The following is a 22,457-nucleotide window of genomic DNA, read 5'->3' as shown; positions in this document are numbered from 1 at the left end:
TGGGCAAATCACTTAACCTGAGAAGCAGATTCTTTATCTGTACAATATGGTGGATGGACTTGGTGGCTTCTAAGATATCTTCCAGTTCTAAATCTATGACTCTTTGATAAGTATTGTCTCTTGTTGGTCTGCTTCCCAAAGTATCCAATCAGTCATCTTCAAAGATTGCCAAGCAGGAAATTATACCTATTTTTCTAACCTAACAGCCTCAATATTAGACAGTTCCTCCTTAAGTCTGGCCTGCATTCCTTTTGCAATTTTATTCCTTCCCTGAAGATGAATAAGATCTGATGAATAGCCTTTGTGTTCAATGTCTTTATTTTCAAGAGGAATGATATGATTTCAAGGGTGCTGAAAAATTCCTAATGCCCCATAAATTCTCCCCTCACTTATTGTATGACACCTGAAATCACCTCTTTTAGTTTAATCCCTTTAAATATAGCTTTGATGTGTATCATAGGTTGTTATCAACCATTAATAGCTTAGTATGGTGAATGGCCTGAGTACTACTTTTGATAAGGAGATAGAGAAGAACAGATTCCATGGACACTGGATGCCAGAGAATGGAGAGTGGCACTGAGGAAGAGGTTAAGTGAGACAGACTGCTGAAGACAGATGTGCCAACCTCCATTATTTTGCTTAGGGCAAGCCCTAGTGATGTAATTAAAACTATAAATTATTCCAAATCCTTTTCTTCCCTAGGTGAAATCACTGAATTACAAGAAAAAGAAATTTTTTCATACATTCTATTTTCCTTTTCTTAAATACTGTGCTGCTGTCCCCAAGCTTTTCCCAAATTTAGTACATTTCTTTTTAGCTGACAAATATCGGAGTGGACACAGACATCTAATAAAGGTCAGAACAAAACAAATTGATAAGATTACTGTGTTGATGCTTAAATTATATATTGCAGGATTGTGTTTGGCTCTTTGAAAATGGCCATAAAAGTTCTTGAAGCATGTTTTCTAACTAGTACATCATAAAAACTTAGAGCATCACAAAGACACTGGTATGTCAGGCCATTTTAGGGTTTTTTTTCCCCCCACATTTAGTAGTTGCCTAACTGCGATATTGTTGATTTCTACTAGTTGTTAAATTTATCTCCCAAGCTATATTCTGAAACCCAAAGCTCAGAAGTGTGCTTGAAATGCTATATATAGGTAAATTGGGATGCCCAGAAAAAGGGAGATCACCCTAGGCAAACAAAACCACTTCTTATTTCATCATAAATTTTCCAAATATACAATAGCACTGAAATACTCAAAGACAGGTTAAATGGAAAATACACTTTTTTCAATAATAAATATAGTTCTGAAATGTCTTGCCATTGCAAAAGTACTGAAGTTTTTATCCTAGAATGAGAGGGTTACTCCCTAAATCCCCAAACTGTTCATCACATAGTAGGTGCTTAATAAATCTTTATTGATTGTTTGATTTAATCTCACTAACTGAAACAATTTCCACTGTGTTAAACTCTCTTGTGTTAGATGATTTAGATACATGCATACACACACATATATGTATATATATATACACATATATGTGTATGTGTACATAGATGTATGTGTATACACACACATATATGCTAGGCAGTGCACTAGTTAAAGCACCGGGCCTGGAGTCAGGATCGCTCATCTTCAAATCTGGCCTCAGACACTTATTAGCTGTGTGACTCTGGGCAAGTTATTTAATCCTGTTTGCCTCAGTTTCCCCATCTGTAAAATGAGCTATAAAACTAAATGGCAAACTACTCCTGTATCTTTGCCAAGAAAACTCCAAATGGGGTCACAAGGACTCAGACGTGACCCCAACAACTGAACAACACACATGATATACACACATATATACATATATATTTATATGTATATATACATGTGTGTGTAACATATGAAATAAAAGTGATACTTGAACTGAAGCTTTAAGAAAGACAGAAAGTAAAGAGGAAAATCATTCTGTGCATTGGGAATAGCTTATGCAAAGGTAGGAGTTAGAATGTCATTTTTAGGGAATAGCAAGTTGGCCTGTTTGTCTAGGACATTTTTAGTGAACATGGAGCTGGAGTATGTTGGAGTCAGATTATGAAGGTTTTTAAAGGACAAAGAGAGGGGTCTCTATATTATCCTAAAGAAGATATGGAACAATTGGTGCTACTTGAGCAGGGGAGTGAGGTATTAGGCTAGTGCTTTAGGAATATACATTTAGCGGTTGTGTAGAAAATGGATTGAAGAACTATGAAGTGGAATGTAGGAAAACAATTAGGGAGATATAATAATATTCAAGGTGAGATATGATGAGGGCTTGAACAAGGGTAGTTGTAGTGTGAGTGGAGAGAATGGGCAAGATAGAAAAGATGGTATGGAGGTAGACTCAACAAGATGTGGCAAGAGATCAGATGTGGGGAAGGAGTGTAGGTGAAGGGCTGAGGATGACTATTATGTTGTGAAGTTGGGTGAATTAAAGAACAGTGATACCTGCAAAACCAGTAGGGAAGTTAGGAGGAGTAGTTGCACAGTAAATAACATAGTGGAGGAAGTAGCAAGCAAAAGTATTATCGAGTATGATTTCCATTTGTGGCTTGTCCAAAGTTTTTAATATTTCTACCAGGATAAAGAAATGACTATAGTAAGAACATGTCCTATAATAAGAACATCATGGTCCAGGGGAAATGACAAGATGATTTGATCCAGGAAACTCAGTTGTAGTCCCAGTTCTTCCATTATATTTCTAGGTAAACTCTGACAGTTCAATTTATCTCCTTGCATTCATTTTATCATACATTGGGATAATAATTCCTGACTAACCTAATTCATGTAGATTTTTTATCTATTAAAATTCAGACTAGGCTATATTATTTAGCATTTGAGCAACTGTTCCAAAAAGACTGCAAGATATAGGATTACTGTGTACATAAGAGTTGGATTAGATGACGCATGAGATCCCTTCCAACAGTGAGATGCTCTGATTATTAAGTTCTGGTCTTTAGACCTCTTCACTCCATGTCCCACCCCATATACATGTTCCTTGAGAATGAACTAGAGAAGTCAGAAAAAAATATATAATGTTTAAGTTCAGAATAAAAAAACAAAATGGCTTTTATTGCAATAAATTTAACTGAAATTGACTGAACTTGGCATCATAAAATGTGTGTTCAAATTCCAGCTTCATCACTTACTAGCTTTGTGATCTCAGGCAAGTTGCTATTCTCATTGTCATCATCATCATCATCATCATCACCATCATCATAGTTACTATTTTCATTGATTCTTGTTGGGTTCACAATGTTTTTTTTTCAAAGTTGACACACAATATACAAGTCTCTTTTACAAAGATTAGTGGAAAAGGCATTCTTGAAAGATATTGTGAGTGTCTGAGAAGAATTTACTTTTAACAGCTAGGCCACAAGGCTTTTTACAACCTACCTCCACATCAACTGCCATTAACATAAAAGCCATTTTATAAATTAACTGTTAAAAATATCTCAAATTTTCAGTTAAAAGCTATTATTTAAAAACAGTCAGTGTGACAGTGCCCTTTTTAGAAAACAGTTCCTGGTGACAAAGGATAGAATTTGGCTTTCATAACCATGGGTTTAAGATAGAGCAAAGTTGGAATATTATGCAGAAATAGAGTGCTTTTAGTGAAGACCAGAAGGGTGCATTTGTATCCTAGCTACTCTGATTAGAGGGCCATTAAATTGGGAATGCAAGAGTTGGAAGAAAAGCATCCAGGCACATCTGCTAAAACAGTACCAGGGAGAACAATAAATGTGCCACAAAAGGGAATGAAAAGGGAATGTCCACTAATTTTCAGGAAAAAATAATTATGAAAGACTGAACCAACATGCATGGCTATAGATGCATGCATGCACACATACAAATGCATATATCTAGTGTTGAGAATTTATAAATAATAAAGTAAATTTCAGACTTAACATAGGGAACTAAACATTACCTTGTAGGTATTACATAAATTTTGTGGGTAGGTATTTATGAATAGAATATAGCAATGGTGGTATGTGTATTGTTCAAGAAGCATAGGTAAATAGAATAGTAACATAATATTGTATATTAGAAAACCATCATTGACTCTCAAGATATTATCCCATATTTCTCCTCTCACAGTTGAACTGTGAAAGAAAGAAGAAAGAAAATTAGACAAAGAAAACTGTCTTCATTCCTTGACTTCCCTTCCTATCCTCTCTCTCTCTTAAACCATTTGCAGATTCGCTGCTGATGTTCTTTTTCAACTAAAGTTGTTTTACAAACACACACACATATCTTTCCTTATAGCATCACCATGAACACAACTGTGAGTAGGAAGAAGTTTCACCTTTTTCTTCTTCCTCTGTCTTCTCACACCTCTCAAAGATCATCATAAATCAAAGATAAAACACACACATACACACAGAGAGAAACAACTGAAGAGGACAGTAGAGTAGTAGAAAACAGTACAACCTAGTTCTCTCCTAAAAGTATTCCAAAAAAGATCAACAAAGAGTACTAGACGACTCAGTGGTTGCCCAGTGTCCTTGGACTTCTCAATCACAAATCGTGATGAGTAGTTTTTCCAGCCTATAATCATGCAGTCAGACCACATGCCTGGATCAGGAATGGGACTGTAGCTCGTTCATTTTGAACCCACAGCAGGATTTTGGATTCAGTCCACATGAGAGAGACCAGAGCACGGACTGTGGGCCAGAGATGCACCTAAAATTCTGCTAGCTTGTCCTGTAGAGCTTTCCGCATATTTGACAAGGCCTGGAGCCAGCTCCAGCAACTGTGTATTGGAAATCAACCATAGTCAGGCCTGTAGTTGTTGCCCAGACACAAACCAGGATCTAGAGCCTGCAAAGCTCAGATCAGGAGGGTAATAATCAGACCATGCCCTTGATCAGACTACATAGGGTCCACTGAACATTTGCAGCTATCTTCTCTAAATCACCCTGAGATCACTGAAGGACACAGCAGTCAATAGCTAAAGAAAACAGTGGCAGAACCACATATAATACAGACCAGGATCAAATAAGGCCATAGAATTCTTCCCAGAAGTACATAGAGACTGGCCTTAACACAAAGTCCCAATTTGGGAAGAAAGGCTGGAAGTATACCAAGCAAAATGCCTCCAACCATAAAGAACTATTATGGAGAAAATCTACAACCCAAAAGAAAAATTTCAAACTATCTGCAAGCAAAGAGTTAAAGTAAAACACAGTTTGGTCACAAGGGCAATAAGAATTCCTGGAAAGAACGAAGCAATATTTTAAAAAATAATTTAATTTTAAAAATCTAATAACAATTAAAAATTTCTTGCTGTTGTTAGTTGTTTCAGCTGTGTCTGACTCTTCATAACCCTATTTGGGGTTTTCTTGGCAAAGATACTAGAGTGATTTACCATATCCTTTGCTAGCTCATTTTACAGATGAGGAAACTGAGGCAAAGAGGGTTAAGTGACTTGCCCAGAGTCACACAGTTAGAATGTATATGACACTAGATTTGAACATAAGTCTTCTTGACTCCAGGCTTGGCACTCTCCTCTGTATCATCTAGATGCCCCTTTAAAATTAATAATGTTTAAATGATGTTATAAAGAAAATGAAAGCTCCAAAGAAAAGAATTGGAAAAAGAAATGAGAGCTCTATAGGAAAGACTTGAAAGGAGAATTAGCAGTTTAGTAAAAAAAGAAATACAAACTTTTACCAAGTAGGTGACTTTCTGAAAATTAGAATGGATTAAACAGAAGTTAGCAATTATACAAGGCCAGGAGAAATACTTTACTTCAACATTTTTCATTGGACTTCTAATTTTTAACACAAACTCTTTTCTACAACATTACCTTTTAATGTTTATATTGCATCTGTTCCAATTAGCTCTCCCTGAGATATTATGGATATTGTTATCATATCTTTAAAAGCCAAATGGAATATCTGCCGTCCTACTTTTTCCCCTCAGTTCAAATCAAGCATTTCCAACTGCCTATGGTACATTTCAAACAAGATGTCCCATAAGAATCTCAAATTCAAGATGCCTCAAACAGATTTTCTTTTCCCCAAAATATATCCCTTTCTCAACTTCCTCATTTCTTTTATGGGTATTATCATCATTAGAGTCACCCAGGTTCAAAATATCAGCTACCTTTCATTCCCACTCTTCTTTTTTTTTGTCAAAGCAATTGGGGTTAAGTGACTTGCCCAAGGTCACACAGCTAGTGAGTATCATGTGTCTGAGGCCAGATTTGAGCTCAGATCCTCCTGACTTCAGGGCTGGTGCTCTATCCACTGTGCCCCCTAGCTGTCTCAATAATTCCCATTCTTCTTTCCCTCATACATATAAACAATTGACAAATATTGTTACTTCTATCTCTAAAAAAGCTCACGTACCCATCCCATTTTCAAATTCACAGTCTCCATAGTTCAGACCCTCATCAACACTCACATAGGCTGCTGAAATAGCCTCCTAAATTGTCTCCCTGCTTCGAGTATCTCTCTGTTACAATCCACCCTACACAATGTGCTAAAAGTGATTTTCCTACAGAGCTATCACAGGTCTGACCATATCACTCCCTAACTCAACATATAACAAAAGTTCCTTATTGCCTCCAGGATTAAGTATGAACTGCTCTGCTTGACTTTTAATACTTTTCACAGTCTGGTTTCAACCTCCCTTTCAAGTCAGTTAATTCATTAATTACCTTCCCTTACTCTCTAGCCTTTATGTAAGTAACCCCATGACTGGAATACAATCTCTTGTCACTTCTGTCTCTGAATCACTTGTTTATGAAGTCTTTCCTGATCTACCTTCCTTCCTCCACTAGTGTTAGTGCCCTCCCCACTAAAATTACCTTATATTTATTTTGTATATGTTTTATGAAATCAGTATGACAAAACAGACAGAAATCTATTTTCAGAGCTAGGAAGACCTAGCTATGTGATGTCATCAAATCACCTAACTCTCAGTACTATAGACAGCTATTTAATTTTATAAGTTACTAAGAAAGTACTAATGTATATTTGTAGAGGGAGGTCTCTATGCCAATGAAATCACAGGTCCAATCCCTTATTTTATATTTGTATGTATTTTCTTCCTTAATAGAATGTATATAAGATCCTTGGCCATCTTAGGATGAAGATTGACTTTTCCTAAAAGAGCATACATAACACTACTTTGCTGAAGGCATTAGCTACTCCTGAAGGGAAAAGTGATAAATACTGCAGTTGCTATTGAGGAGTTAGACCAACTTAACAGAGAAATAGCTTGGAAATAGAACTTGAAAGGATCCCATTAAATCAACTATATCAGCTGAGATATCATGTCCAGTGAACTGCTAGTTAAGCAGAGCATGTCTGTTCAATACAGCAATTTTGTTCAATACAGAAGCTATGTTCATCAAAGAACTTTTATAGTTAGTTCCTGAAACAAGAAGATGACACCCAAGTCATAATTGCCGCAAGTATTTCCTTACTGATATGCTTTACTGCCTTCAGTATTTATATGTATGGCCACTCTCTCCATGGACATTATGCATTGATGGGAGAGTATGATTAATGATTATTACTGAAACATTATATAAATAGTATGTATTTGATTTACATTTTTAGTAAATATTTTGGTTAATATTGATTGTTATTGGCTAATTTGTTAATGGGAAATAACTAGTTGGAGTTCAATAATTATCTATAAGAGCTACCCATAGAATCCTTAGAGTTTAGTAGCCACATGGCTGTCCCACTGGGTAAGCATCTTAACCTGATCAAATGTGAGGTGAAAGAGCCAGTCCCAACTTAGCAAGAGAGAAAATCTAGGGAGAGGTGAGGTAGGTGTCACACCTCAATCTGCAGAGCCATAGGCTTTATTATTAGTAGCACCCAGAATGAAGGAGGTAAGAATTCCTTTTCACTTGGATCTAATTACACTATGTTTCCAGTATTATATTTCTGGGCACTAAGTTTTAAGAAGGACATTGACAAGTCAAAGCACCTCCATAGAATGGTGACCTAAAATGAGTCAATTAAGTGATAACCTGAGCTACCAAAGATCAGTGTTTGCATATTCAAGTTATATACCTCATAGACTAGAGCAAGAGTGATGTGCTTAAAACCTTGCTTATAAGGTAAACTTTACTGCCCTCATGACCATGAGTTCCCTAGAAGAGCTTGCATTCCCACTGCAGAAAATGTTCTGATAGGAATCTGAGGGAAAAAAAAAAAGTCTTGTACTTAATCTACAAAAATAAAAATACAAATGATTATAGAGATATAGCCACTGAAAGTTTGCTCATTAATAATCAGCATATACATATGTCTGCATGCTCACATGTATGTATGTGTGCATATGTGTTTTACACCTGATTCACCCAGTGCTATCCTTGGCGTGCCATATGTCATATTTTATATCATTAGCACATACATTAAAAGGTAGCTCAAGCATCTGTGGGCATTTATATAATAGTTGTCATACCTTAATCACAGGGTGAGAATAGAACTTACTCCTCAAATTTGACATTATTAAACGTTTTCCTTCATATCTGCCATATGAAAGTTACATTTGCTGTACTAGCAACTATAATTCATAAAACATCTTACATAAGTGAGTAGGTATAATTTCTCCATTGTCTGTACTGAGTGACAAGGCCAACTTTTCATGCAGTTGAGTGAATCTAGAAGAACCTATGTGTTATTGTGCAGGAAGGAACAGCTGAAATACGGGGGTTTTTTTGGTGGTTGTTGTTTTGTATTTTCCAAATACAGTCACATAGATGACAATTAGCCCTCAAAGGTCTTTAGATGCCAATGCCCTTCTATTCCAAAGGTTCAAATGATGACTCCATGCATTATTCTTTCAGGACTCTCAAAAGTCTGAAATGAAGGAAAGAGAAGAACTTTTGTAGCTGCAAAAGCTATTGTTTTGTTACTCCACTTGTATTGATAAACTTAGCATATTTTTCTACCGACATCAATAGACCATTTAAAATTCAAAATTGAAAAATGTTTTTTAAACAGTGGTTATTGTTTAACTAAGTAGTTCTATGTTGTACTGAATCAAGTTAATAGAATTGGCTAATGTCAAATTGATATTTCACTTCAATTTCTTTTTTTCTAGGTAAACATTGAGTATTTTTAAAACTTTAACAACGAAAAAGAAAAATAGAAAAAAAGAAATGTGTATAGGATCAGTCATCTAGTAGAGCTAAGGTACTAGGTTGGTCATAGCAGCCTAAAAGTTATTTTAATTTTAATAGCTTTATTTTCTTTTTACAACACAGAAATGGAAAGTTTAACCAAACCAAACTTAATTTTATCCAGTCCATAGGGCAAGTACCAAAAAATGATATCCCCATTTCTTCCTACTATTGCAAAAACAAACCAAATAAATAAATAAAACAACCCCCCAAACAAGCAAGCAAGCAAACAAACAAAAAAAGAAGTAAAAAGCCATAAGATGGGAGAATGTTACTCTATGAAGGCCCATCTCTCTTTGTGGGTGGGTCTCTCTTTTTGTCTTTCTTTCTATGTCTCATATGCCTTTCCAGGTTCTCTATTTCATGTCTCTTGCCATCTGTATATCTGCCTGTAACACCTTATATGTCTATCTACCTCTCTATCACTGTATTCTTTCCACTTTCCTATTTTTCTTTGTCATTTCTCCTTCCATTAAAGGAGCAAGACCTAGATGAAGTTTTCTATCTGCTTTTCTTAATGGATTATTGCAACATTTTCTATTTCTCTCATTTCAAGAGTATCATTTTTTTTCTCCTTATAATCCTATGTTAGGATGCTCCTTACTGATGTAGTTCTTGGCTGATTTTGTGTGTGTGTGTGTGTGTGTGTGTGTGTGTGAGTGAGAGAGAGAGAGAGAGAGAGAGAGAGAGAGAGAGAGAGAGAGAGAGAGAGAGGAGGGAGGGAGGGAGAGAGAGACATACATACAAATGTGAACTTCAAAAAAAGATGGTTTTCCTTCCCCTCATTTGAGAACTCAGTTACTTTATTAATATACCTCTTGGGTATAGGAGTTGAGGAGGAGGGGAAAGGGGAAAGAAAGGCAATACACACTTATATACAGCCTACTGGGGTCCCAGACACTGTGCTAAGCACTTTACAAATATTATTTCATTTGAACCTCATGAAAACCCTACAAGGTAGGTGTTATTGTTATCCTCATTTTACAGGTGAGGAAACTGAGGCAAACAGAGGTTAAGTTACTTGCTCAGGGTCATACAGTATGGCTGCATTGTACAAGGCTTTAATACTGCATTTAGTCTTTCTCTTTCTCCCTCTCTACTCTTTTCTTTGGCAATCTTATTTATTCTCATTGCTTTAACTATCACATTTACATTGAAGTTTCCTAAATCCATATCTCTAGATCTGACTTCTCCCTGACCTCCAAATAAGCATCCCAATTATCTATAATTTCCACAAAGATATACTCAGAGGTATCTTAAACTCAGCAAAACTCATCGCCATTTCTGTCAGTAGTTTCACCATTTACCTAGTCTTTCATATTTAATACCATAATGTTATATTTGTTACTTTCACCTCTCACATCCCATATTGTCCACATATTCCCCCACCTCTCTATTTTGAAATCCACCAGTTTACCATTGGCTCTCATTACTACTGAATTAGTCTAATAAAAGAGCCTCCTAATAGGTCCTCCTACTTCCAAGATGCCCAAGTGTTCCTACATGCATGAAATTCACTTCCTCTAATTACTGGAATTTCAACTTTCCTCAAAGCTAAGTTTGGTTGTCACCTCCTAGCTCAGGTTTTTCCTGATAAGATATTAACATGCTCTGCCTCTTGAAATTAGCTTGTATTATTTCAAGTATAAGTTGCATTTATTTATTTGTGCATATTGTTTGTTGAATTTGTGCAAATATGGCATGCATCTAGTAGAATATAAGATCGTTGAGGGTCAGGGTTTTTTTTTTTTGTCTTTGTGACCCAGAATCCAACACTGACTTTCAAGTAGCAATATGTAGTAAAGGTTGAATTTAGTTTAATTCTTATATATTCTCCCTCTAATCCATTCTTCCCTTACTGTAGATAAATCTGTCCACATGAGTGCTTTTATCAAAATCCTTCAATTGTTCTCTGTCACCTCTGGAGGCTAGTTCAAATTCCTTATTTTGCATTCCAAGTCTTCCATAAGCCAATGGCATCCCATTTTTCCTTCCTTCTGTCATGTTACTCACTTCCACTTTATGTTGCAGCCAAATTAGACAACTTGTCATCCTCTGTACATGGTAGTCCCTCTGCCTAAATTGTCTTCCCTCTAGAATCCCTCCTAGACTTCCTCCTATCTTTTAAAGCCCAAAGAAAATGCCAGTTAATCCAGAAAGCTTTCCCTTATCCACTTATTCCTAGTAAGTAATAACTTCCACACCCACTCTGAAATAATATAGCAATTGGGCTTCACCTCTATCTTCATTACAGATTAATGTTTGTATCTCCACTCATCAGTTAGGATAATTACTTTACTGGTACAATTCATTCTATCTCTTCCCACTGACGTTAGGCCTTTCCTCTAGCAGTAATCCAGGCTTTTGCATCTTCCATATGCTCTATCCACTTGCTTGTTCCCATCCTCCTGGTTCTCCCTCGTCATAAGAACAGCTTTCCTTAGGAAAATTGTGGGTATGGAACTCTGCATATAATGTTGGCATGTATGTTAGTTTTGCTGAACTGTTTCCTTTTTTCTTTTATAAAGTATGGCTTTCTGGGAAGGGAAAGAGGAGCATATTGGGATATGTAGGTGATGGAAAATTATGGAAAAAAGATGTATATATGTAAGTATATGTATATATATTGAAGAAAAGTCTTCTTTTGCATACTCTACATCTTTTAGCTATACCAGAGGAGAAAAGGGAGTGTATGTGAAAGTTATTATGACGGTAAAATTGACAGGCTCTCATAAGAGATTGGATATAAGGTAGGAGAGAGAATGAAGAGTCAAGGATGATACCTAGGTTGTGAGCCTGGGGGCAAATAGTACCCTCTACCATAACAGAGAAGTTTGGAAAGGGACATAGTTTGGAGCAAAAGATAGTGAGTTCAGCCTTGGACATGTTGAGTTTAATATGTTTGCAGAACATCCAGTTTAAGATTTCTGAGAGAAAGTTGGAGATGCAAGACTGGAGGTCAACAAAGTGGTTAGCTAAATGGGTATCATCAGCATAGAAACCATAATTGAATCCATGGGAACTGATGAGAACACCAAGTGAAACAATATAGATGGTTTGAGCTAGCAATAGCACTAATAGGTTGGTATCCCAAAAGAGATTAAAAAAGGAAGAAGACCTAAATGTACAAAAATATTTATAGCAGCTCTTTTCTGGGGGCAAAAAATAAGAAATTGAGGGGATGCCCATCCATTGGCGACTGGCTGAACAAACTGTGGTATGTGATTATGATGGAATACTAGTGTACTATAGGAAATGATAAGCAGGATGCTCTCAGAGAAACCTGGAAATACTGAAAATGCGCTGATGCGAACTGAAACTGTACAAAGTAACAGCAATATTGTAGGATGATCAGCTGTGAATGACTTACCTATTCTCAGCAATACAATGATCCAAGACAACTCTGAAGGACTTATGATGAAAAATGCTATCCATCCCCAGACAAGAACTGATGGTGTCTGAATGCAGATTAAAGCATACCTTTTTTTTTTTTTTACTTTCTTCATTTTTCTTGAGGTTTTTTTGTCTTTTTTCTTTCACAACATGACTATTACGGAAGTGTTTTGCATGACTACACATGTATAACCTACATCGAATTGTTTACCTTTTCAAGGAGGGGTACAGGGAAGAAGGAAGGGAGAGAATTTGGAGCTCAAAGTTTTTAAAAATGAATGTTAAATTTTTTTTTTCATGTAACTGGGGAAAAAACAAAATACTACAAAAAGTTTAAAAAAATAAATCACATAGATGGAGAAGAGAGCCTAGGATAGAACTCTGTGGGACATCCACGGTTAATTGGCATTGCAGAGATGAAAATCCAACAAAAGAGACTGAGAGTATTTGGTTTTCATTTAGTGCTTAAGGTATGCAAAACAATTTATACACACCACTTCCTTTTCAAATGAGGAAACTGAGGCTCGAAGAGATCAGGTCTTTTATTCAGGATCACAGCTATTAAATGTCAGAATTAGGACTTGAGACCTGGTCTCTCTTGACCCCAAGTAGTTTACTTTTTCCATTATATCATTCCCACGTGCAGAATTGAAAGTAGTCTTCTTTTCCCTCCAATTCTTCTCTTCTTCCAGATGCTTTCCTCCATCAGTCTCATCACCACACTGGTATCATGAACTAAACCCAGTACCTTAAAAGTCCCCTACATTTACATGAATAAAAACACAATTTCCTACTTTTGAGAAGTAAATGCCATCTGGATGGTAAAGTTTCAGCATCTGCTTCTGTCAGTCCCTGTACAACTGACAACCCTTCTGCTAGCCTCATAAAATGTTAACATCTCTGTCATAGATTTCCTCTAGGTATTCTGGATGGTGTTCACTGTTACCATATCTAGAGTTGGAAAGGCATGCCTTCAACTTTGCCAGGTTTCCCCTTTTATTGCCCTCATTCCATGCTCCATACTTGTCCTTTGGCATTTCCTTCTCAGACAGACATCAGCCTTTCTCTTCCCGATTGCCAGCATCTCTGTCTGGTCGTGGCTGAATGCACATTCACATAAATAGAACCTCATTAAAGAGAAACAGCACCTGGTTTCCCTTGGCAGAATATGCTCAGGTTCTGGAAGTGAGAAATCCTCCTCACCCAGTATACACCCTCTCAATCTTTCAAACATACATCTCTGAAATACCATCATCCCACTTCACCATTTAAAATAGGCCTGTCTCTTTTATAATGACAGTCATGAAAGACCTACATTCAATTAGATAATTCTAAAAGCTGAAAGCACTTTAATAAAAAGATTGTTATTGTTCACTTTATTTTTTGGAGGTAATCGTGGTTACCAAGTGACTTGTCCAGGGTCACACAGCTAATAAGTGTCTGAGGCTGGATTTAAACTCAGGTCCTTCAGACTTCAGGGCTGGTGCTCTATTTACTACACCACCTAGCTACTCCTATCTTAAAGACTGATTTTGCTCTTCGGTCTAGAATCTAGATGAATATACAGGGGAGGGGGATTTATTAATCTCTTTCTATATGGCAGACACTTCACTGAGCACCAGAGATGCAAAAAATAAAAAATCCAGACAGGGTGGACCCTACTCACAAGGAGTTTATATTTGAATATTGAAAGACAAAATATAAAAAGGGAAGAGAAAGCAAAGGAGGATGAGAGGCAGGGGTATGCCAGTAAATTTTTTTATTATGTTACACATAAATGTACATATATATATAAAACATATAAAACATACATAGACACACATATGAAAAATATACCCACATTTAATTTGTATTATTAATATTTTCTCCATCACTTTCTTAAGTCTAGGGTAGGGGTAGGGAACCTGTGGCCTCAAGGCCACATGTGGGCCTCTAGGTCCTCAAGCACTGCCCTTTGACTGAATTCAAACAAATCTGTTCTGTGAAGTTTGTATTCCATCAAAGGGCTGTGCCTGGGGACCTAGAGGGCCACATGTGGCCTTGAGGTCTCAGGTTCCCCACCCCTGATAGCCAATCAACAAAACAATAAATCAAGCCTTGATGTATAGCATTTGCCTCTTTTCCAGGGGTAAATGCTTACAATGAAAATTTAATAATTAGCTCTTGTAAGCTTATATAAGCTGGTGTCAGCACATCCTTTGGAGAAAGGTAATCCTACTAGGTCAAGGTAGATATTGGAACAGTTCAGAGAGTGAGTTGAACTGAGAATGAAGTGAAAAGCATGGTTAAGGCTACTCAAGAAATAGTGATCCTGTTGGTGATGGGGACCCAACAATCAATGAGTAAGCAGAGTCATGCCTTAGCAGTGGGGGATTGAGGCAGTCTAGGGAATGAGTCTGTTGCCTATGCTGAAAGTATAAGGAAATAAAAGGTATTTAGAGACCAGGGAGCAAGGAAAAACTCTCTCTTGTACCTGAGTGCCTCCCCACCTCCAAAGATTAAACATTCTTCTCTAAGGCTAATCAGATTCTTCTTTGAAGGCATTAAAACATGTAGGTTTTTATCAAGTTTAGACTAATTTATGACACAGCAACCCTTTATGCCTTCCTGTCTCTTACATGGCAGTCTAAGGCTCTATCTTCAGCTCTTTTTCTGTTTGGCTAGCAGTGTGCTGGAGCCACCTCTAACCTTTTCACTAGTGTAAATTGTTAAATTTCCAGTGTGAGTATTTACACTGTGGAAAGGAGAAAACACTGCAAATCACAGCTTGAATTATTGTTTTGTTCATTTTCTAGACTTAAGAAAATGATGGAGAAGATATTAACAACACAGATTAAACTTAAAGGTGTGTAAAGGTATTTATTTTTTTCTTGGAGAGCTACTTGTGAAACAATTACCAGCATACCATGGCTGGTTACCAATAACAACCTTGGGAGAAAAAAGTATTAGAGCTGTATTGATGCTCAGCACTTGCAAGCATGCCTGGCACATCACTGAGAACTTCTATTCATGATCCTCAGTTGCCTAACTTTTCATAAAAGAGGAATCCCTTGTGTTCCAAATGGAGTTTAAGGATGAAGTTAATGTAGTAGGTATGGTACTGGACTTGGAGTCAGAAAGACATGAATCCAAACTTCTTAGCTATACCATGTTGGCAAGTCACTTAACCTTTCTTAGTTTCAGTTTCCCCTTCCGTAAAAAGGAGATGCTAATAGTGTCTACCTCATAGGGTTATTGTGAGAATTCATTCAGATAATGTACATAAAGTTCTTTGCAAGCCTTAAAACATTATGTACATGCTAATTATCATTTTTTCCCTGTTAAACTTATTTTCACATTAGTGATGTTGTAAGTAAAAATTAAAACCAATAGAAGGAACCATCAGAAAGAAGAAACAAAATTCAACAGAAGAGAAAAAAAAGGTCATGCTAATTATTATTACAGTAGATTTGGGATACAAACATAATCTCTTGCAACTACTTATTAACTATAGCCCATATAACTAAACTTATATAGTGCTTTAGTAGTACCACTATTGAATTAGATTCTTCCATTTCACAAGTTACTATTGATGATAAATTTGGGAGGGAAATTAACCTTTTAAAGTCACTCAGGAACTACAGAACATATGTACAGAATGGTGATCTGGTGAACAAAAGTAAGTAACATACTATTGTACTGGTCCATCACAGGGATACTGTAGGATGTAGAATTTAAAAGTTTTTATTTTTAAATTTAAGAATTTAAATGTAGACATCATTTGGACCCAGAGAGATAAGTTGATTTACCCCCGTTTACACAGGTAGTAAACAATAGTTCCAGGATCTGAACCCAGTTCCTCTGACTCCAAATCCAGCTGTCTTTCCTCTATACCATGCTGCCTCGATTTTCCTGAATGCTTAATACTGCCAAGAAATTACTTAGAAACTGGAAGAATCTGGCCAAGTGTATTTCTTAGAATCATGAATGTGTTTTCACTAATCAACCCTAGGAAAAGCTTCTGCTCCTTCCAAGTATAAATGTTTGTTGAACTGAACTTTATTAGCATTGTAAATGGACTCTATCAATTGGGCTCAGTGTATACAATGCCAGTTCTAGAATCAGAAAGATTTGAGCTCAAATCTGGCCTCAGATGCTTACTAGCTATGTGACCCTGGCAAGTCACTTAAGCTCTGTTTACCTGTTTCCTCATCCTTAAAATGAGTTGCTTAACCTGAATTCCTCAGTTTCCTCATCTGTAAAATGGGGATAATAATAGCACCTATCTTGCAGGGTTATTGGGAGGATCAAATAAGGTAATAATTTTAAAGTATTTAGCACAGTGTCTGGCACACAGTAAGCACTTCATAAAGTTATTATACATATTATATATGTTTTATTATAATGTCAGAATAAGTCATATTCTAGGTTAAGTATCTCTAGCTGTTATAGTTAATTGTTATTATTGATTTTATATTATTCGTGATCATGTTAGTGATGGAAAAAACCACCATGGAAGAACAAGCTTTAAACAATGAAGGATTTCACAACTCAGGCTGGATCATCCAGTCTCACAAAATAGGGATTCTTTCATTTCATTAATTTGCTGGGAGGGGGGCATGTTTCCTATTTAAATTTATTGTATCCGTGAACCTTCTTTTTCTCAGTTATAAACCAATCTGGATTACTAAGAGTTTTTCTTTTTCTTTTTTTAACCTTTTCAGAATATAAGACTGAAGGGGATGAGATTTTTCCATTATGCCTACCCTGCTACTTCTTTAGAAAGCTCCCCTGCCTAACATTTATATAGATTTCTTAGAAACTACTGAGGACTCAAGGTCCTTGCTTGAGTCGGATCTTTGAAGCAGTATCCATGACAACTGTACCTAGAGAGGGTGTTTTGCATATGAGGAATGAGGAATTTTCCCTTTTCCCTTTTCACGATATCAGGTAGTGAATAACTGAATATTAAATTTAAACAAACATATTGCTTTTATGCTACGTGTGTCATTTGAAAATTACATAACATTCATTATTTTAATCATAGGTTTGGATTTGCTTAGGAGGTAGGCATATGTGAAGGAAGGATGAAGAAACAGAATGGATTATGGATAAGAGGACTTTGGTGGTAGGTTCCCCATATTTCTGGCTGTAGAGTAGGCAGGGCTGTGTGTGAAGTAACGAATGGTGGTGCCTTGGGAGGAAAAAAAAATCTAAGAGTTTATAAACCTAAGGAGAAGTTTAATAGCTGATTAAATGAAGCGGGTTGTAAAAAGCAGTAAATTGAAAATAGCAAAAATAATCTTTCAGATAACTGGGGGGATTATGAGGCTTAAGACTCTGGCATAACTTAATTGTCTCCATTTCTATTTATTGATGTTTCATCTCCCCATCTTGGCCAAACTGGCCCTGCACTACTCTCTACCAGTAGCTAAGAAAACCTATCCACAAATACACTCAGTATGCCTGGAAAAATTACTTATATGAATAAAAGCAGCAACAAAATATATGTACCTCTAGTTTTAGGCAGCTTATATTACTAAATTGTGTCAGTCCTATGAAACATTAGGGTCCGCTGTGATGCAAAGGCACCTGTATTCTATACTGGCAGATAACGTGCAGTTTAAACACAATCTACTGAGGTAGCCAATATAGTTTCTTCACTCAGGTTCTCCTCTCCACTCTCCAGCATGAATTGATTGTTCCTAAAGACTTAGCTGATAAACACAGCCCACCAAAACCACCCTTGATACTTCCCTTAACCCATGTGTCCTGACCTCTTGCCATGCTCTTTTCACTGTCCACTTTTCCCCCTGCTGCCTCCACACCAACTTCCCTGTTAGAATAGATATATACAAATCTTAGAAGAACTTCAGGAACTGAGTGAGGCTTACAAAAAGGACAACAGCTAGAGATACTTAACCTAGAATATGACTTACTCTGACAGGAGTTCCACTGGGAATTTTTTCTTTTCTTAGCTGTAGTGACAGGCTCTTTGTTGTTGCAACTAATTCATGCTCCCTTTGAAAATTAATCACACAATTTGGCAAGTGATTTTTGTCAGCCAAAAGTAGAAGAAAAAAACTTTGGCACAGTATGTATTCAGCATATCTCTTTTCATAGAAAAAAATAATAAGTAGTTGACATGGTAGCTTTATGTGCAACTATAGCTTGAGACATGAATAAGGCACATGCATTAGAACACTTTGTTCCATGTATAAGAACAGTCCTGAAATTGCTTTGCAATGTTTTTACACATTTACAAGTATAATCTATATATGGAGATCTAGATGACCAAAGAAAGCTTGTAATTACCTCTTATGCTAAAACCACTGTCTTTACCCTTATTTATTCTCTATTTTTCACTGGATGATGCCATGAAAAAACTTGTTTCATTTTTTTTCCTAATATGCAAGTAAATACTGTCTTTAAGTACATTTTGGTAGACACTGACATAGTAAAGCATGTAACTCAAAATATAAAGATTTGTTGCAAAGATATGTGAAGGACTGTTTCTTTATGTATGGAATTAGCCCTCCTTTCTCCCCACAGAATTTCAGGGAATGAGAGTAAAAGGCATTTAAGTTTTCTCCTCATGAAAGCCTATGTTTATAGGAAAATTGTGTCAAAATGATACAAACATTGGATTAGAAAATATTTGATGCAATGTCTGAAACCATTTTAATAACCAAAAATATTTCATGTCAAACTGTGTTTACATTCCTTATCTGGGCATTCAAAGTTCTCTATTAACATCTCTGGTCTTGCCTCAAACATTTCCCTTTCACATGCCTGGTACCATCTAGAATAGCCTTAGAATGTAAGCCCCTTGAAGGCAGGGACTGTCTTATTTTTTGCTTCTATTTGTACTAATAAATGATCATTGTCATTGTCTATCCTTACCTGAAAAATGAGGAGATTGTATTCATTGACCTTGAAAGCCCTTTCCAGTTTTAAATCTAGGATTCTATGACCTCTTGGTTTTGGTTTACATTGTCCTCAAAGCCTAGGTGTGCTGGAGATAGCTCAAATACAGTTCCATGAGTGAATTGTTAAATTTTCAGTGCAAACTTAGCTCTTCTCATCAATATCATGATCCAAGAAAATTCTAAAGGACTCATGATGCAAAATGCTGTCCACATCCAGAGAAAGAACTGAAACAGAGTCTGAAAACAGATCAAAGAATACCATTTTCGCTTTATCTTTTTCATGTTTGTTTTTTTTTTTTTGCTTTTTGGTCTATTTCTTCTTTCACAACATTACTAATACGAAAATGTTTTATGCAATTGCACATATACAACCTATTTAAAATTCTTACTTTCATAGGAAGGGAAGAGGGGAGGGAACAAGGGAAAAATTCGGAACTCAAAAATTTTTTTAAATGAATGTAAAAATTGTCTTTACATGTAGTTGGAAAAAATAAAATACTATTCAAAATGGAAAAAAATTTCAGTGTGAGCATTTACACCTAATAAATTGGCAAACTACAAATCAAGACTTGAATTATTTTTTCTTTGTTAACTGTTGACTTAAGAAAGTGAAGAAGAAAATAATAATGTAGGTTAAACTTAAAAGTATATCTTGCACTCATTTTTTTTTCCAGGAAGCCAAGTGTTAAACATTTATCAGCATATCATTGCCCCAGTGCTTAGATTGCTCTTTCCACTACCTAATTCCCTATTTCTACTGGTAAAAAAACCTGTCTTCTCTTTGGGGTCAATTCTGATGCCACCTCCCTCATACAGCTAGCCTTCCCTGATCCTGATCCTCCCAGCCAGAACTTACCTCTTCTGAACTCTCATCTTGTTGCGAAGTTTCACAGCATTTTGTGCTTTCCCACTCTATTTTACATTATATTTCTTTTGATACATTGCTTGTTTTAATTCTATTAAATGGTAAGCAACTAGAGGCTAGGAAATATGTCTTATTTACCTTTGTATTTCCATTAGCACATGGCATAGTAATTTGTGGACATTGAATTAATTTTATTGAACTGAAGTGCATGGAAATTTTATAGTCTGAGAGCACCAAATTCACCATCTGACAGAACAACTAAAATGTCTTTTCTCTAAGTTAGAGGTATTTTTTTTTCCCTTAACCTGTCAGGACTACTGGAATGATAAGGCATTAGAAGTGATAAGCACAGGTACTGGCAAATGTGCTTAAGGCCATAAGAAATGTGACATATCTGTATCTCAGTCTACTTATAGATACAAATTGATATTGTTCAGTACTGTTTAATTCTTCCTGATCCCATGGACCAAAGTACTATCCATGGGATTTTCTTGGCAAAGATACTGGAGTGCTTTGCCATTTCCCTCTCCAGCTAATTTTACAGATAAGGAAACTGAGGCAAACAGGCAAACAATGACTTGCCCAGAGTCCCATGGCTAGTAAGTGTCTGAGGCCAGATTTGAAATCTAGACCCAGTGCTCTATCTACTGAGCCTCCTAGCTGCCTAAATCTAAATCAGTAGATAGATATAGCTATATAAATAGATGGATATAGATACCTATTTTGCAAATGAAAAAACTGAGTCTCAGAATAAGAAGTATCATCCAGCTAGTAAGAGTTTGAGGCATATTTGAACTCAAATCTTCTTTACTCAAAGTCCAGTGTTCTATGTCACCCTGCCTCTCAAAGTATCTGCCAAGCCAATCCCTTCCCCACAGTGCTTTCTTTGATCCCTGCTTCCTCCTTTCCCCCAACTCTTTTATCTACTTTTCCCAGATCATTTTGTGATTTTTTTCCTTTGACCTTATTAAACTTAACCTGGTAACACATATGTTTGTCTACAAGTTTTTTTCCATCTTTGTAAATAAGAAACTCCTTGAAAAAAACATAGTGTCATTTTTAATTTGGTGTCTCCAGTTTTTGCACATCATCAGTGCTTAAGTAATTTCTGTTGAATTTAACTGCAGGAATAAGAAACAAAAAGGAAGGAGAGGAGAGAAGGAAGAGGAGGAGGAAAAAGAGAGGAGTAGGAGAAAGCAGGTGAGAGAGAAGATACTTTTAACTGAAGGAGGAGATCAGGTAAAATTTCACAATGCTAGTATTATTCTTTTTTATTTATTTTTGATATTTCCACAATTTTATTGTCAATTCAGAGGATTTAGAGCTGAAATGAATTGTGAAATCATCTAGTTCATACGCTTTCATTTTGGAGATGGAGATATTGAGGTCCAGACAAGTTAAGTGACCAGATTATTTAAATAACACAACTAATTAACAACAGAACCGAGATTCAAATCCAAGCCCTGTATTTCCAAACGCAAAGGTCATTCCACTGCTTCATTATGTCTCTTCATGCCATCTTTCCTCTTATTCACTTAGGAGCACTGATACAGCTCTCTACACTAGATAATTAATTTGGATGACAAGAAGGTACAAATAAAGTTAGGGAGAGCAAGTACTCAGTAGAAACACTTGATCATAAATTATGATCTAGATTTAGAGTTAGAGATCATATAACTCCATTTTACAGATGGAGAAACTAAGGTGAATATTTAAATGATACACTCAGAGTCATACAAGTAGTAAGGAGAGGAGGAAAGGTTTTTGAAACCAGAAACCATTATTTCAATAACCACTATTATTTCTGCTACATTACAAGAAAAATCTTCTAAATGCTTGAAAGAAGTATCAACAGATTTGAATGCAAAGAAGTTAAGTCGGCTTGTAGATACTTCCAGTTGCCTTTGACAAATGGCCCATTCAGGCAGGGCTGCTGGTCCACACAGTCTTGTGGCTAGCATAAGAGAGCATTGGAAATATCCCCAACGAGTGCTTTCTTTCCTTTATTGCATTATAAATTGTTTTTCCCATAGCAACTCACTGGGGAAGAATAATAATCATGCCAAAACTCTAATAGTAAATGATTAAAAAAACAACTTCAATTTTAATATGTTTTA

The 22,457-nt window shown here is 36.2% G+C and overlaps 1 long non-coding RNA gene across 1 annotated transcript in view; it reads right to left on the bottom strand.

The window, feature by feature from the left end:
• Positions 1 to 8,707: 8,707 nt before the first annotated feature.
• LOC110212832 (uncharacterized) overlaps positions 8,708 to 22,457 on the bottom strand; it is a 47,479-nt gene continuing 33,729 nt past the window's right edge. Inside the window, exon 3 of the long non-coding RNA XR_002325770.2 lies at positions 8,708 to 8,851. This is a non-coding gene — a long non-coding RNA (uncharacterized LOC110212832). The remainder of the gene's footprint in view (positions 8,852 to 22,457) is intronic.

The sequence above is a fragment of the Phascolarctos cinereus genome, unplaced genomic scaffold (assembly GCF_003287225.1).
Source record: "Phascolarctos cinereus isolate Bilbo 61053 unplaced genomic scaffold, phaCin_HiC Scaffold_726;HRSCAF=1367, whole genome shotgun sequence".
Lineage (NCBI taxonomy): Eukaryota > Metazoa > Chordata > Mammalia > Diprotodontia > Phascolarctidae > Phascolarctos > Phascolarctos cinereus.
Note: the sequence above shows the minus strand (reverse complement) of the source record. Positions and strands in the feature narration are given on the sequence as shown.